Genomic DNA, 14182 nt, shown 5'->3' with positions numbered 1-14182 from the left:
TTAAGTGACAGTCCCTTTATCTCTATTCCTCATTACAACTACACAAGGTCAGTTCAGTTCAGTCGCTCAGTCGTGTCCGACTCTTTGTGACCCCATGAATTGCAGCACGCTCACGTCCGTCGAGTCAGTGATGCCATCCAGCCATCTGTCATCCCCTTCTCCTCCTTCCCCCAATCCCTGCCAGCATCAGAGTCTTTTCCAATGAGTCAACTCTTCGCATGAGGTGGCCAAAGTACTGGAGTTTCAGCTTCAGCATCATTCCCTCCAAAGAAATCCCAGGGCTGATCTTCAGAATGGACTGAATACACAAGGTAGTTATTGTCATTCTAATTTTATAAAAGAGGAAACCAAGATTCAGAGAGATTAGATAATTTTCCCAGAGTCACACATCCTAAAATGCTCAGCTGAGGCTAGAACTGCAGGGATGACAGATAGATTCTAAAGCTCTCACTCTTACACTTAAGCTGTGTCTTAATACCATGCTGCTTCATGTGTTTTCTAAGTGTTTTATGTGTGCTAGTTTTCTCTCCTTAATTGTCTCTTAAAATCAGGGGTTATATAATTTAAAACTTGTATCCAACTGCTAGTTGCAGAGATTCAGAGTAATGATGGCTTCAATAAGATATATGTTGATTTTTCTCTTACTTAAAAGGAGTTCAGAGAAGGTCAGCTGGGACTGATGACGTGGACCCTAAGGGAGCATTATGGTCCTAGCTTCTTTTACCTCTTTCCTGAGGTAAAAGGAAAGTACCGTCTGAGCCAAGGAAGCCTCAGACGGTAAAGAATCAGCCTGCAATGCAGGAGACTGGAGTTTGATCCCTTGGTCGGGAAGATCCCCTGGAGAAGGGAATGGCTACCCACTCTAGTATTCTTGCCTGGAGAATTCCATGGACAGAGGAGCCTGGTGGGCTGAAGCCCCACAGGCACAAAGAGCCGGACATGACTGACTGACTAACACTTTCACTTTCTGCCATCCCCAGGATGTGAGCCTTGTCCTTTTGTTTATAAAATGGCGTCTGGAAGTCCACCCATCATATCTTTGTTCCAGGCAAGGTGGAGGAAAAGATGAAGGGAAAAGGGAAAACAGACAGCTTCTGTTTATATCTCATTGGGCACCACATATGCAAGGAATCCTGGGAAATATTTTATAGCTGAGTACACTAATTCACCGAATAATGAAGGTGTAGTCTGTTTTCGAGAAAGAAATGAATGTTGAACAGGCAACTAGTGGTCTCTACAGAGACCCATGTCCCCATCTTCTTTTATTTAGTTTTCATTCCAATCCCAAAGAAAGGCAATGCCCAAGAATGCTCAAACTAACGCACAATCGCACTCATCTCACATGCTAGTAAAGTAATGCTCAAAATTCTCCAAGCCAGGCTTCAGCAATACGTGAACCATGAACTTCCTCATGTTCAAGCTGGTTTTAGAAAAGGCAGAGGAACCAGAGATCAAATTGCCAACATCCACTGGATCATCGAAAAAGCAAGAGAGTTCCAGAAAAACATCTATTTCTGCTTTATTGACTTTGCCAAAGCCTTTGACTGTGTGGATCACAAGAAACTGTGGAAAATTCTGAAAGAGATGGGAATACCAGACCACCTGACCTGCCTCTTGAGAAACCTATATGCAGGTCAGGAAGCAACAGTTAGAACAGGACATGGAACAACAGACTGGTTCCAAATAGGAAAAGGAGTACGTCAAGGCTGTATATTGTCACCCTGCTTATTTAACTTATATGCAGAGTATATCATGAGAAACGCTGGACTGGAAGAAGCACAAGCTGGAAATCAAGATTGCCGGGAGAAATCTCAACAACCTGAGATGTGCAGATGACACCACCCTTATGGCAGAAAGTGAAGAAGAACTAAAGAGCCTCTTGGTGAATGTGAAAGTGGAGAGTGAAAAAGTTGGCTTAAAGCTCAACATTCAGAAAACGAAGATCATGGCATCTGGTCCCATCACTTCATGGGAAATAGATGGGGAAACAGTGGAAACAGTGTCAGACTTTATTTTTGGGGGCTCCAAAATCTCTGCAGATGGTGACTGCAGCCGTGAAATTAAAAGACGCTTACTCCTTGGAAGGAAAGTTATGACCAACCTAGATGGCATATTGAAAAGCAGAGACATTACTTTGGCAACAAAGGTCCGTGTAGTCAAGGCTATGGTTTTTCCTGTGGTCATGTATGGATGTGAGAGTTGGACTGTGAAGAAGACTGAGCGCCGAAGAATTGATGCTTTTGAACTGTGGTGTTGGAGAAGACTCTTGAGAGTCCCTGGGACTGCAAGGAGATCCAACCAGTCCATTCTGAAGGAGATCAGCCCTGGGATTTCTTTGGAAGGAATGATGCTAAAGCTGAAACTCCAGTACTTTGGCGACCTCATGCGAAGAGTTGACTCATTGGAAAAGACTCGGATGCTGGGGGGGATTGGGGGCAGGAGGAGAAGGGGACAACAGAGGATGAGATGGCTGGATGGCATCACCGACTCGATGGACGAGAGTCTGAGTGAACTCCAGGAGTTGGTGATGGACAGGGAGGCCTGGCGTGCTGCGATTCATGGGGTCACAAAGAGTTGGACACGACTGAGCAACTGAATTGAACTGAACACCAAATGGTGCTCAATAACCACTGGTGGACAGTTTAATGCAGAGAAATAGCGAGTGGAAAAAGATGGTTTAGAAAACTGATAAATGAAGAAACTGAAGAGACAATAGCCACATGCGATTTCTAATTTATAAATATTTTTATAAAAGCAAAATACCCACTGTCTTCTCCCTAAAAAACCCTGCTGTTATTCAGGCATCCTGTATGGAATGCTTTAAAAATTACATCAAGATTAAGAAAATGAGGCCAAGTCATTTCAAATTATTTTGAGTAGATTCATGGTTGTTTCTTTCAGTCTTTATTCTTTGCATACATTTTATTTCCATTTACGAAATTGGAATCATAAAATGTTCTGTTTTGCAAAAGGACTCATTGCAAACCATCACTTCTAACAAAATGACCAGAACTCAGGCATATCTTATGAGCACTTAGAGAAAAAGGGTAGATTATATTTCCAAAAGAAATTAGTGCTATGCATTTCCGCAACTGTCTTTTGAGTTTCTCATTTTGACTTGTAAAATAATTCAAATGCTTTAAAGAAAAAATCTATGGTAATTACCTGAAGTGTTTCACTAGCCCCCTGATTAACATCCAGAGAGAGTCTTGTTTGAGATTAAAAGCACATTTTGTAACTTAAAATTTTGATATGCATTTTCAAATTTAGAAGTTTGAGTGAATGATACATGGAACACCTGTAAGCCCTATACACAGCATTACCAATTGTTTATAATTTGACCCATTTGTTTTATCATTCTGTCTCTCTTCCCCACCCCTCCCCCTCTCTTTTTCTATAGTATGTAGGTATGATTTTTTTTTCCAGAAACTTCGGGAGTAAATTAGAGATATCATATGTTAAGAGACCCCTAAATATTTCAGAAGATTTTCTGAAAAAATGATTTATATAACCACAACAAAATGATCAGAACAAGAAGTCAATATTGATGTAATACTGTTACATAATGTATGATCCAATAGGCAAATTCCATTAATTGTCTCAATAGCATCCATCATGTGTGTGTGCTCAGTCACTTGCATGCTCAGTTACTTCAGTTGTGTCCTACCCTATGGACTGTAGCCTACCAGGCTTCTCTGTCCATGGGGATTCTCCAGGCAAGAATACTGGAGTGGGTTGTCATGCCCTGCTTCAGGGGATCTTTCCAACCCAGGGATTGATTCTGCATCTGTTGTGTCCCCTTCATTGGCAGGCACGTTCTTTACCGCTAGCACCACGTGGGAAGCCTTTAACGTCCTTTATAGCTATTTTATTTTCCCAAGCCAGCATCCATTTTCAGACAATGTATTGCATTTGGTTGTCATGTCTCTAATCTGGAACGTCCATTGTTCCTACTCTTTTCTTTTTATGTATTTATATTTGGCTATGCCTGGTCTTCATTGCTCCGTGCAGGCTTTCTCTAGCTGTGGCAAGCGGGAACCGCTCTGCAGTTGTGGTGCATGGGCTTCTCACTGTGGTGGCTTCTCTTGTGGAGCATGGGCTGCAGGGTGTTCCAGCTTCAGTAGTTGTGGTGTGTGGGCTCTAGAGCATATAGTTGTGGTGCATGGGTTTAGTTGCTCTGCGGCATGTGGAATCTGCCCAGACCAGGAATCAAACCCGTGTCGCCTGCATTGGCAGCTGGATTCTTAACCACTGACCACCAGGGAAGTCCCTTCTATTTTCATTAGTTGCCCTTTTACCGTGAGGACAGGCTTCTCTCCTAAAGGAGATTTTCTGATGCTGTGTGGCTATGTATTTTTCTTTTCCCTTCCAGTCTAATTGAGTTATAATTTATATATAGCACTATGTACATTTAAGGTATACAGCATGATGATTTGACTTACATACATCATGAAATGATACCACAATAAGTTTAGTGAACATCCGTTATATCATATAGATATAGCTTTAAAAAATAGAAAAAAATTTTTTTCCTTGTGGTGAGAACTCAGGATTTACTCTAACCGCTTTCATTTATAATGTACAGCCATGTTAATTACACTTATCATGTTGTAATTACATCCTTAGTACTTATTTGTCTTGTAACTGGAAGTTTGTATTTTTTAACTACTTTCATCCAGTCCTCCCCATCCCCATCTCTGGTAACCACAAATCTGATCTCTTTTTCTATGAGTTTTTGGTCTGTTTCTTTTTGAAGTATAATCATCCTAAAACACTTAGTTCCTGGTATGCAACATAGTGATTCAATATTTCTATACATTTCAAACTGATCACTATGATAAGTCTAGTTTTCATCCATCACCATACAAAGATATTACATAATTATTGACTTTATTCCCCATACTGAGCATTTCATATCTGTGACTCATTTATTTTTAACTGCAAGTTCACACCTTCTAGTCTCCCTCACCTATTTCTCTCTTCCCCTCACCGCTCTGGCTACCACCTGTTTGTTCTCTGTATATATGAGTCTGTTTCTGTTATATTACATTTGTTCATTTGTTTTTTAGATTCTACATGTAAGTGAAATCTACAGTGCTTGTCTTTTTCTGTCTGACTTATTTCACTTAGCATAATACCCTCTAGGCTATCCATGTTGCAAGATTTCATTCCTTTCTATCGTTAAGTAATATTCCATTGCACATATATGCCACATCTTTATCCATTCATCTATTGATGGTCACTTAGGTTGTTTCCAAATCTTAGCTATTGAAAATAATGCTGTAATGAAACATAGGGGTGCAGATATCTTTTCAAATTAGTGTTTTCATTTTCTTCACATAAATACCCAGGAGTGGAATTACTGGGCCCTATTCTGAAGGAGGAGAAGGCGATGGCACCCCACTCCAGTACTCTTGCCTTGAAAATCCCACGGATGGAGGAGCCTGGTGGGCTGCAGTCCAGGGGGTCGCTAAGAGTCGGACACGCCTGAGCGACTTCACTTTCACTTTTCACTTTCATGTATTGGAGAAGGAAATGGCAACCCCCTCCAGTGTTCTTGCCTGGAGAATCCCAGGGACGGGGGATCCTGATGGGCTGCTGTCTATGGGGTCGCACAGAGTCAGACACGACGGAAGCGACTTACTAGCAGCAGCAGCAGCAGCAGCAGCATTCTGAAGGAGATCAGCCCTGGGATTTCTTTGGAAGGAATGATGCTAAAGCTGAAACTCCAGTACTTTGGCCACCTCATGCGAAGAGTTGACTCATTGGAAAAGATTCTGATGCTGGGAGGGATTGGGGGCAGGAGGAGAAGGGGACGACAGAGGATGAGATGGCTGGATGGCATCACTGACTCAATGGACATGAGTCTGAGTGAACTCCGGGAGTTGGTGATGGACAGGGAGGCCTGTCATGCTGCGATTCATGGGGTCGCAAAGAGTCGGATACGACTGAGAGACTGAACTGAACTGAACTGATGGTGGTTCTGGAGGCTATATGTTTCTGAGACTTTGTCTTAGTCTGTTAGGGCAGTTATAACTAGATGTCATAGACTGGGTGGCTTAAACAACAAAAATTTATTTCTCACAGTTCTGAAGGCTAACAAGTCCTAGATCATGGTGACAGCCAATTCAGTAACTGATGCGAGGTCGTTTTGTGGCTTCAGTCATCCACCTTTTTTTCGCTGTATCCTCATGCAGTGGAGGCGGTGCACTGACGTCTCTCACTCTTTTTATAAGGGCATTAATCCCACCATGGAGTCTCTACCCTCATGATGGTGGTGGTTTAGTCGCTAAGTCGTGTCCAACTCTTTAGACCCCATGGACTGTGGCCCTCCAGGCTCCTCTGTCCATGGGATTCTCCAAGCAAGAAAACTGGAGTGGGTTGCCATTTCCTTCTCCAGGCCACCCTTGTGATTTCATCTAAAAGTAATTACTTTCCAAAGGCCCCAGCTCCTTATACCATCACACTGGGGAGTTAGGGCTTAGGTAAATAAATTTAGGGGGGACACAAATGTTCAATCCATAATAGGCTTCATAAAGAAAAAACAAATCCCCATTGTAAGAAGATAGTGTCTCTCTTAGGAAGCATCACTATCAACAAAGCAAGTGGAGGTGATAGAATTCCAATTGAGCTATTTCAAATCCTGGAAGATGATGCTGTCAAAGTGCTGTACTCAATATGTCAGCAAATTTGGAAAACTCAGCAGTGGCCACAGGACTGGAAAAGGTCAGTTTTCATTCCAATCCCAAAGAAAGGCAATGCCAAAGAATGCTCAGACTACCACACAATTGTACGCATCTCACATGCTAGTAAAGTAATGCTCAAAATTCTCCAAGCCAGGCTTCAACAACACATGAACCATGAACTTCCAGATGTTCAAGCTGGTTTTAGAAAAGGCAAAGGAACCAGAGATCAAATTGCCAACATCTGCTGGATCATCAAAAAAGCACAAGAGTTCCAGAAAAACATCTATTTCTGCTTTATTGACTATGCCAAAGCCTTTGACTGTGTGGATCACAAGAAACTATGGAAAATTCTGAAGGAGATGGGAATACCAGACCACCTGACCTGCCTCTTGAGAAACCTGTATGCAGGTCAGGAAGCAACAGTTAGAACTGGACATGGAACAACAGACTGGTTCCAAATAGGAAAAGGAGTCTGTCAAGGCTGTATATTGTCACCCTGCTTATTTAACTTATATGCAGAGTACATCATGAGAAATGCTGGGCTGGAGGAAGTACAAGCTGGAATCAAGATTGCTGGGAGAAATATCAATAACCTGAGATATGCAGATGACACCACCCTTATGGCAGAAAGTGAAGAGGAACTAAAAGCCTCTTGATGAAAGTGAAAGAGGAGAGTGAAAAAGTTGGCTTAAAGCTCAACATTCAGAAAACGAAGATCATGGCATCTGGTCCCATCACTTTATGGGAAATAGATGGGGGAACAGTGGATGACTTTATTTGGGGGGGGGCTCTAAAATCACTGCAGATGGTGATTGCAACCATGAAATTAAAAGATGCTTACTCCTTGAAAGGAAAGTTATGACCAACTTAGACAGCATATTCAAAAGCAGAGACATTACTTTGCCAACAAAGGTCCATCTAGTCAAGGCTATAGTTTTTCCAGTGGTCATGTATGGATGTGAGAGTTGGACTATAAAGAAAGCTGAGAGCTCAAGGTTTGATGCTTTTGAACTGTGGTGTTGGAGAAGACTCTTGAGAGCCCTTGGACAGCAAGGAGATCCAACCAGTCCATCCTAAAGGAGATCAGTCCTGAGTGTTCATTGGGAAGACTGATAAAGCTGAAAGTCCAATGCTTTGACCACCTGATGTGAAGAGCTGACTCATTTGAAAAGACTCTGATGCTGGGAAAGATCGAGGGCAGGAGGAGAAGGGGACGACAGAGGATGAGATGGTTGGATGGCATCACCCACTCAATGGACATGACTTTGCGTGGACTCTGGCAGTTGGTGATGGACAGGGAGGCCTGGCATGCTGTGGTTCATGGAGTCACAAAGAGTTGGACACGACTGAGTGACTGAGCTGAACTGAGTGTCTCTCTTGGGCTAGGTAACTCTGATAGTGAAAGTTAAAGCCCATGTCTAGTAAAAATGATTCTTTATTCTCTATAATATAACCCTTTAATTTTATTCTTATTTCTACTGTCAAATGCTTTGGGAATTTGGTCACTCTCCTCTTGTTTAGCACTAAAGACTGTTTCTCATTTGTTGCTGTTAAACAAATCTGGATTTAAATTCCATACTTCCTGTTGTGTGTGTGACATGAAATACCTTCTTTGGACTTCAGTCTGTTTGCTTGTAAAATAGGCATGACTTAGGTCTATTTCAAAAGTGTTGTTGGGAGTGGGAGCAATAAATGCGATAATGTATGTGAAGGTATGTAACATGGTGCCTGATATAGGAAAGCAGTGCTGCTGCTGCTGCTAAGTCGCTTCAGTCGTGTCCGACTCTGTGCGACCCCATAGACGGCAGCCCACCAGGCTCCTCTGTCCCTTGGATTCTCCAGGCAAGAACACTGGAGTGGGTTGCCATTTCCTTCTCCAATGCATGAAAGTGAAAAGTGAAAGTCAAGTCGCTCAGTCGTATCCGACTCTTAGCGACGCCATGGACTGCAGTCTACCAGGCTCCTCCGTCCATAGGATTTTCCAGGCAAAAGTACTGGAGTGGGGTGCCATTGCCTTCTCCGAGGAAAGCAGTACCTGTCTTTAATTTAAAATTCCACCTTTAAGTGACCCACTTTTGCAAATTTCTTCACTTTCAGGAGGTTAGATGCTTGACATGCACAGAGAAGTTAGACGAGCTTCTTAGATACAAAGTCTGCATCAAAAAGAGAAAGGTTTAGAGGTATTTACTAAGTTTTAGAACATTCATGTGGGTCTATCAGTTTTTTCCTATCTTCCTCTTTCTTTCCCTTCCTTTGTCACATACTGAATGACATTTGCTATGTGCAGTCACCATTGTAGGCACTAGAGATGGTGCAGCAAATACAATTTGCTGAGCTGACATCAATTATTTTTAATCAAAGAAGACAGAGGATAAATATACAAACAGACTTTTTCGATAGTGCATGATAAGTGCTATGAAAAAAAAAAAAATTAAGCCAGGAAGGGAAATAAGGATTGTGAGGGGGTTGCTATTATATTAGATGGTCAGAGAAGAATTCACTGAAATGGGGACAGAGACATGAAGGAGATGCCAGAGCTGGTTATCAGGGTGAGTGCAGCAGAAGCATTCCAGGCACAGGAAATCTTTCAAAGAGAAGAAATCTAAGGTAGAGGATGACCTACTGATGGTTCAGCCAAGGGAATCAGGAAGGAAGCTAAGGCAGTTCTGTGGAGCACAGAAACACGCCACCTCCCTCCTCTAAGTGTGTATATAGGCACGAGCAGAATGGCCAGCTGGAGGTGAGGGCTTGTGGCCGCTGTAAAAGCTACAGCTCAGACCTCTCTTCAAGAGTGTGCTGGGACTTCCCTGGTGGTCTAGTGGTTTAAGACTCTGCACTGCCAATACAGCAGGCCCAGGTTCAATCCCTGGTCAGGGAGCTAGATCCCACCGGTCACAGCAAAGAGTTCCCCTGCCACAACTGAAGACTCTGCATTCTTCAACAAAAATTGGAGATCCTGTGTGCCACAACTGCAGCCAAATAAATAAATAAATATACTTTTTAAAAGACATCTATTTTAAAAAAAAGGAAAAAGGAACATGCTTCAGGGAGCACAGAGAGCTGACAGCCTCCAGCTGTAGCACCTTCTACATCCACCCCAGCATCCAGAATGCAACGTGTTTTCCCACTGAGTTGTCAGCCAGTGACTGAGCCTGGTAAAGATGGGTGTGACCATGGCCGTGCAGTATGGGACTGCTTGAAGGGCAATCCTGGTGCCAGGCTCCCTGTTAGGCTGCCTGTGAGATTTCCAGAGCTACACCACAGTCTGAAGCTCTACCTACTAAAGCACACTTCCTTCTCCTCCTTGCACCAGGATCAGCCCTGCATCATGGTTTAAAGTCTTTCCCTGCTCACTCCTACCCCTCCTCCTTTTGCCTTTCCCTGACATTACCCCCCAACAAGTAGCTTTTACTTCTGGATTTTAAAAAGTGATGACAGCTTTTTTTCCAGTAAGCGGCCTGAGGTGACCCCTAAAAATGGTGCGCTATTCACTTGACCCAGAAAACCCCACAAAATCATGCAAATCAAAAGGTTCAAATCTTCGTGTTCACTTTAAGAACACTCGGAAACTGCCCAGGCCATAAAGGGTATGCATATCCGAAAAGCCACCAAGTATCTGAAGGATGTCACTTTAAAGAAGCAACGTGTGCCATTCCGTCGTTACAACGGTGGAGCTGGTAGGTGTGCACGGGCCAAACAGCGGGGCTGGATGCAGGGTCAGTGGCCCAAAAAGAGTGCTGAATTTTTACTACGCATGCTCAAAAATGCAGAGACTGATGCTGAACTTAAGGGCTTAGATGTAGATCCCCTGGTCATTGAGCACATCCAAGTGAACAAAGCCCCCAGGATGCGGCGCAGGACTTACAGAGCTCATGGTCGGATCAACCCCTGCATGAGCTCTCCCTGCCACACTGAGATGATCCTTCCTGAAGAAGAACAGATTATTCCTAAACCAGAAGAGGAGGTTGCACAGAAGAAAAAGAATCCCAGAAGAAACTGAAGAAACAAAAACTTATGGTCCAGGAATAAATGCCGCAAAAAATAAATGCAAATAAAAGTAAAAGTGTTGGTTGTCTTAATTAGTAAATGTATTTCAAGTGTTAGCAAAAAAAAAAAAAAAAAGTGATTACAGGTTTTTCTATTAAATGATAGTTTTAGTGATATAGAATTCTTTTATTTTTTGTTGACCAATCATAATACAATGGTATTAAGTGACTAATAGTTACATAATCACAATAGAAAAAGATGTTTATCAGTTTCATAATCAATAGATAAAAAATAAAAGATAATTACAGTTGCGAGCCATAATGGGAACATGATTAACCTAGCAATATAAATAATTACATGCAATTTGAGGGGTTAAGTAGAGCGATGTGGTAAGTGGAAGTGCATACACGCACATTTTCATCGGCCTAGCCAGCCTGTGTCTCTTGCTGTGCATTTAATCCATTTATATTTAAGGTAATTATTGATATTTATGATCTTATTACTATTTTCTTAGGTATTTGGGGTTAATTTTGTGTACGTATTTTCCTTCTCTTGTGTTTCCTGCCTAGAGAAGTTCTTTTAGCATTTATTGTAAAGCTGGTTTGATAGTGCTGAATTCTCTGAACTTTTGCTTGTCTAGAAAGCTTTTGATTTCCCTGTCAAATCTGAAGGGGAGTCTTGCTGGGTAGAGTATTCTTGGTTGGAGGTTCTTCCCTTTCATCACTTTAAATATATCATGCCATTCTTTTCTTAAATTCTTTTACTTCTTTTGTGTGTGTGTGAATTCAGTTTTATTTGGGGCAAAAATAGGACTGCAACCCAGGAGACAGCACCTCAGATTAACTCTGAGAGACCACTCCAAAGAGACAGGGGAAGGTCAGTATATATGTGATTTTGGTGAGAGGGAATATATACAATCAAGCACAAAGTTTCCCAATAAATTGCTTTTACTTCTAACGCCATTTTCATGTCGGTCTGCTTTCTAGAGAATTCAGACTTACAGAGGCAGAACAAAAATGCCCATGAGGAAATTTTGCAATAGCTCCACTCCCTACATAAGTCAGGTACAGCATCATGGAGATGAGGAAAGAGTACAGTCCATGGTGGTGTCAAGGGATAACCAAAGTTTCCAGGTAATTGCCATCAGCCCTACCAAAAGCCATCTTAAATAGTATGCAGTCCAAGTAAAACTCTCCACTCATTAAAATGCAAATGATTTCAAAAGCAATTCCTGTAGATACTCACTTCAGTCAGGACTGCTGTCCCTAAGCATTTCTTATATAGAAATTCTGGAGTTACCAACAGACAAGTTCCAAACTCTTAACCCAGTTGGGAGTAATGAGGCTCCTACTGCTCAGTTACCAAACTAGAATCCGAAGAGGCAGCATGCATTCAGAGAGCAGGAAGGAGGCACTCCTTTCTGTTGCTGGAAATCAAACCATGGGAGTCTGACATTTCCTAGGCCTCCAGCTAAGAAGAGCATCCCTGTCTTCCACGGTAGGCTATACTCAGAGGCCACCATTTGGATCTAGCTCATTGTACTCCAATGACATTCCAACCAGAAACCATTCTCAGAGTTGAGTGAATCATACTCTAATCATGGAGCTGAGTTTGCAGTTTAGGGCTCAATCAGGCAATGAATCCAAAGATGTTCTGGGAAATCTCTCAAATCCCTCAGGAAAGCAAACACTCACTGAGAAAGAAGTGACCCTGGGCTGGGGTCACATGGAGGGCCGGTGAAAAAGAGTAAATCCCCTTTACGTGCCAGGTGCTGCCATGTATTTGTATATCTGGAGCCACCCTGTGATGTCAGAATCATATTTTAAGCTTAGAAAAATGTGGTGTGGAAGGTGAAGTGGTTTTTCCAAGATCATAGTGCTTAGCAAATATCAAAGCTAGAATTTCAAACCAGGTCTTCCAACTCCAAACATTGTAATTTTTTTCCATGATTTTACTACTAACTGTTCTCTTGCCTTTATAAATATGCCTCTATTAATATTAATAACAGGGGATTTCCTGGTGGTCCAATAGTTAGGACTGTGCATTTCCATTGCAGGAGGTAAAGGTTTGATCCCTGGTTGGAAACTAAGATCCTGCAAGCCAAGCAGTGCGGCCAAGAAAAGAAAAAAGTTTATCTTGTAGACACATCTCTTGGCTTAGTTGCTTTGATAAAATCATGTCAACTTTCAGTCAGACCATGACCATGGTGGGGAAGCACTGTATGATATGTTGTTTGTTTGTTTTATTTGAATCTTTTGGCTATACCACAAGACATGTGTGATCTTATTCCCAGACCAGGGATCGAACTTGCACCCCTTGTATTGGAAGCGTGGAATCTTAACCCCCGGACTACCAGGGAAGTCCCAGGAAGCACTGTAATGAGCATTTGCTAGTTTGTGACATATCAACATTTATTTTCCCCTTCTTTTAGTAAAGAAGAGGAAAGTGGATGCTGGTAAAGAGTATTCTAATTTGGTAAAGAGTATTCTAATTCCTCTCTGGTGAACTTCCCCTCCCTCACTGCAGTCCATGAGCTTTGGTTGGACTCTAACTCTGGCTTCAAGAATGGAGCCTATGACTCCTCCTAGAACTATGCGTGTACCTATTCCCCTGGCTACTTCTACTGATTCATTTGTAGTCAGGACCAACTAGTCTTTTGCCAAAGCTACTGGGAGAAAAGCAAGCACTCATTCCCAATTCATCTAAACCTGGGGGAAAGTAGACTGGAGCTGCTGGAGCCGCACTGCTGCTATTATTGAAGAGTCTGTCCAAGGATGGTGCTCACATAGCACAAGCAGAGCCAGGAGATGAATAGGGAGAAATGGGGTTTTGTTGTCATTTTTCCCCCACTGGATCAGGCCATTCTTGAAGCCAAAATTGCCCCCAAGATCTGTCAGTTCTGTGATACGACAAATTCTGTTTATATTTAAGCTAGGTATAGGCTGTATTTTCTGCTAGTTTTAATTGAAAGAGGTGCCCCTGATACAACAGACTTCCTCAGCTAAATTTAACCACTGTTAAAGTCAGTTAGGACTCATAACCAAATTAAAAATGGGCAAAAGATTTGAATAGATGCTACAGACTAAATATTTATATTCCCTTTAAATTCATACATTGATACCTATTCCCCCAATGTAGTGGTATTAGGAGGTAGGGTCTTTGAGAGGTGATTTTAGGTTATTGCAGCAGAGCCCTCATGACTGGAATTAGTACCCTTGTAGAAGAAACCCCAGAGAGGTCCCTTCCCCCTTCTGCCATGTAAGAACACCTGAAAAGACTGCCTTCTCTGAACCAGGAAGTATGCTTTCATCAGACACCAAATCTGCCTGTGCCCTGATCTTGAATCTCCCAATTTCCTTAATTATGAGAAATAAACTTCTGTTGTTTATAAACTACTCAGTCTATGGTATTCTGTTATAACATTCTGAATTGATGAAGACAACAGACATTTCTCCAAAGCAGGTGTAACAAATGGCCAATAAGCTCTTGAAAAGATGCTCAGTGTCATT

General features: G+C 42.2%; 1 non-coding gene and 1 pseudogene across 1 annotated transcript; both read left to right on the top strand.

Annotated features, from left to right (window-relative positions):
* The first annotated feature begins 9490 nt into the window (after window positions 1-9490).
* TRNAG-GCC (transfer RNA glycine (anticodon GCC)) lies at window positions 9491-9564 on the top strand. Its single transcript has one exon. It is a non-coding gene; the product is annotated as a tRNA-Gly (tRNA).
* A 459-nt stretch (window positions 9565-10023) lies between these two features.
* Window positions 10024-10760, top strand: LOC147375534 (large ribosomal subunit protein uL22 pseudogene; annotated as a pseudogene).
* Window positions 10761-14182: the final 3422 nt, after the last annotated feature.

This window comes from Bos grunniens, chromosome 3 (genome assembly GCF_055505025.1).
Source record: "Bos grunniens cultivar Pamir isolate PY7600 chromosome 3, Bosgru_T2T1.0, whole genome shotgun sequence".
Lineage (NCBI taxonomy): Eukaryota > Metazoa > Chordata > Mammalia > Artiodactyla > Bovidae > Bos > Bos grunniens.
This window is presented reverse-complemented; position numbering and strand designations above follow the sequence as displayed.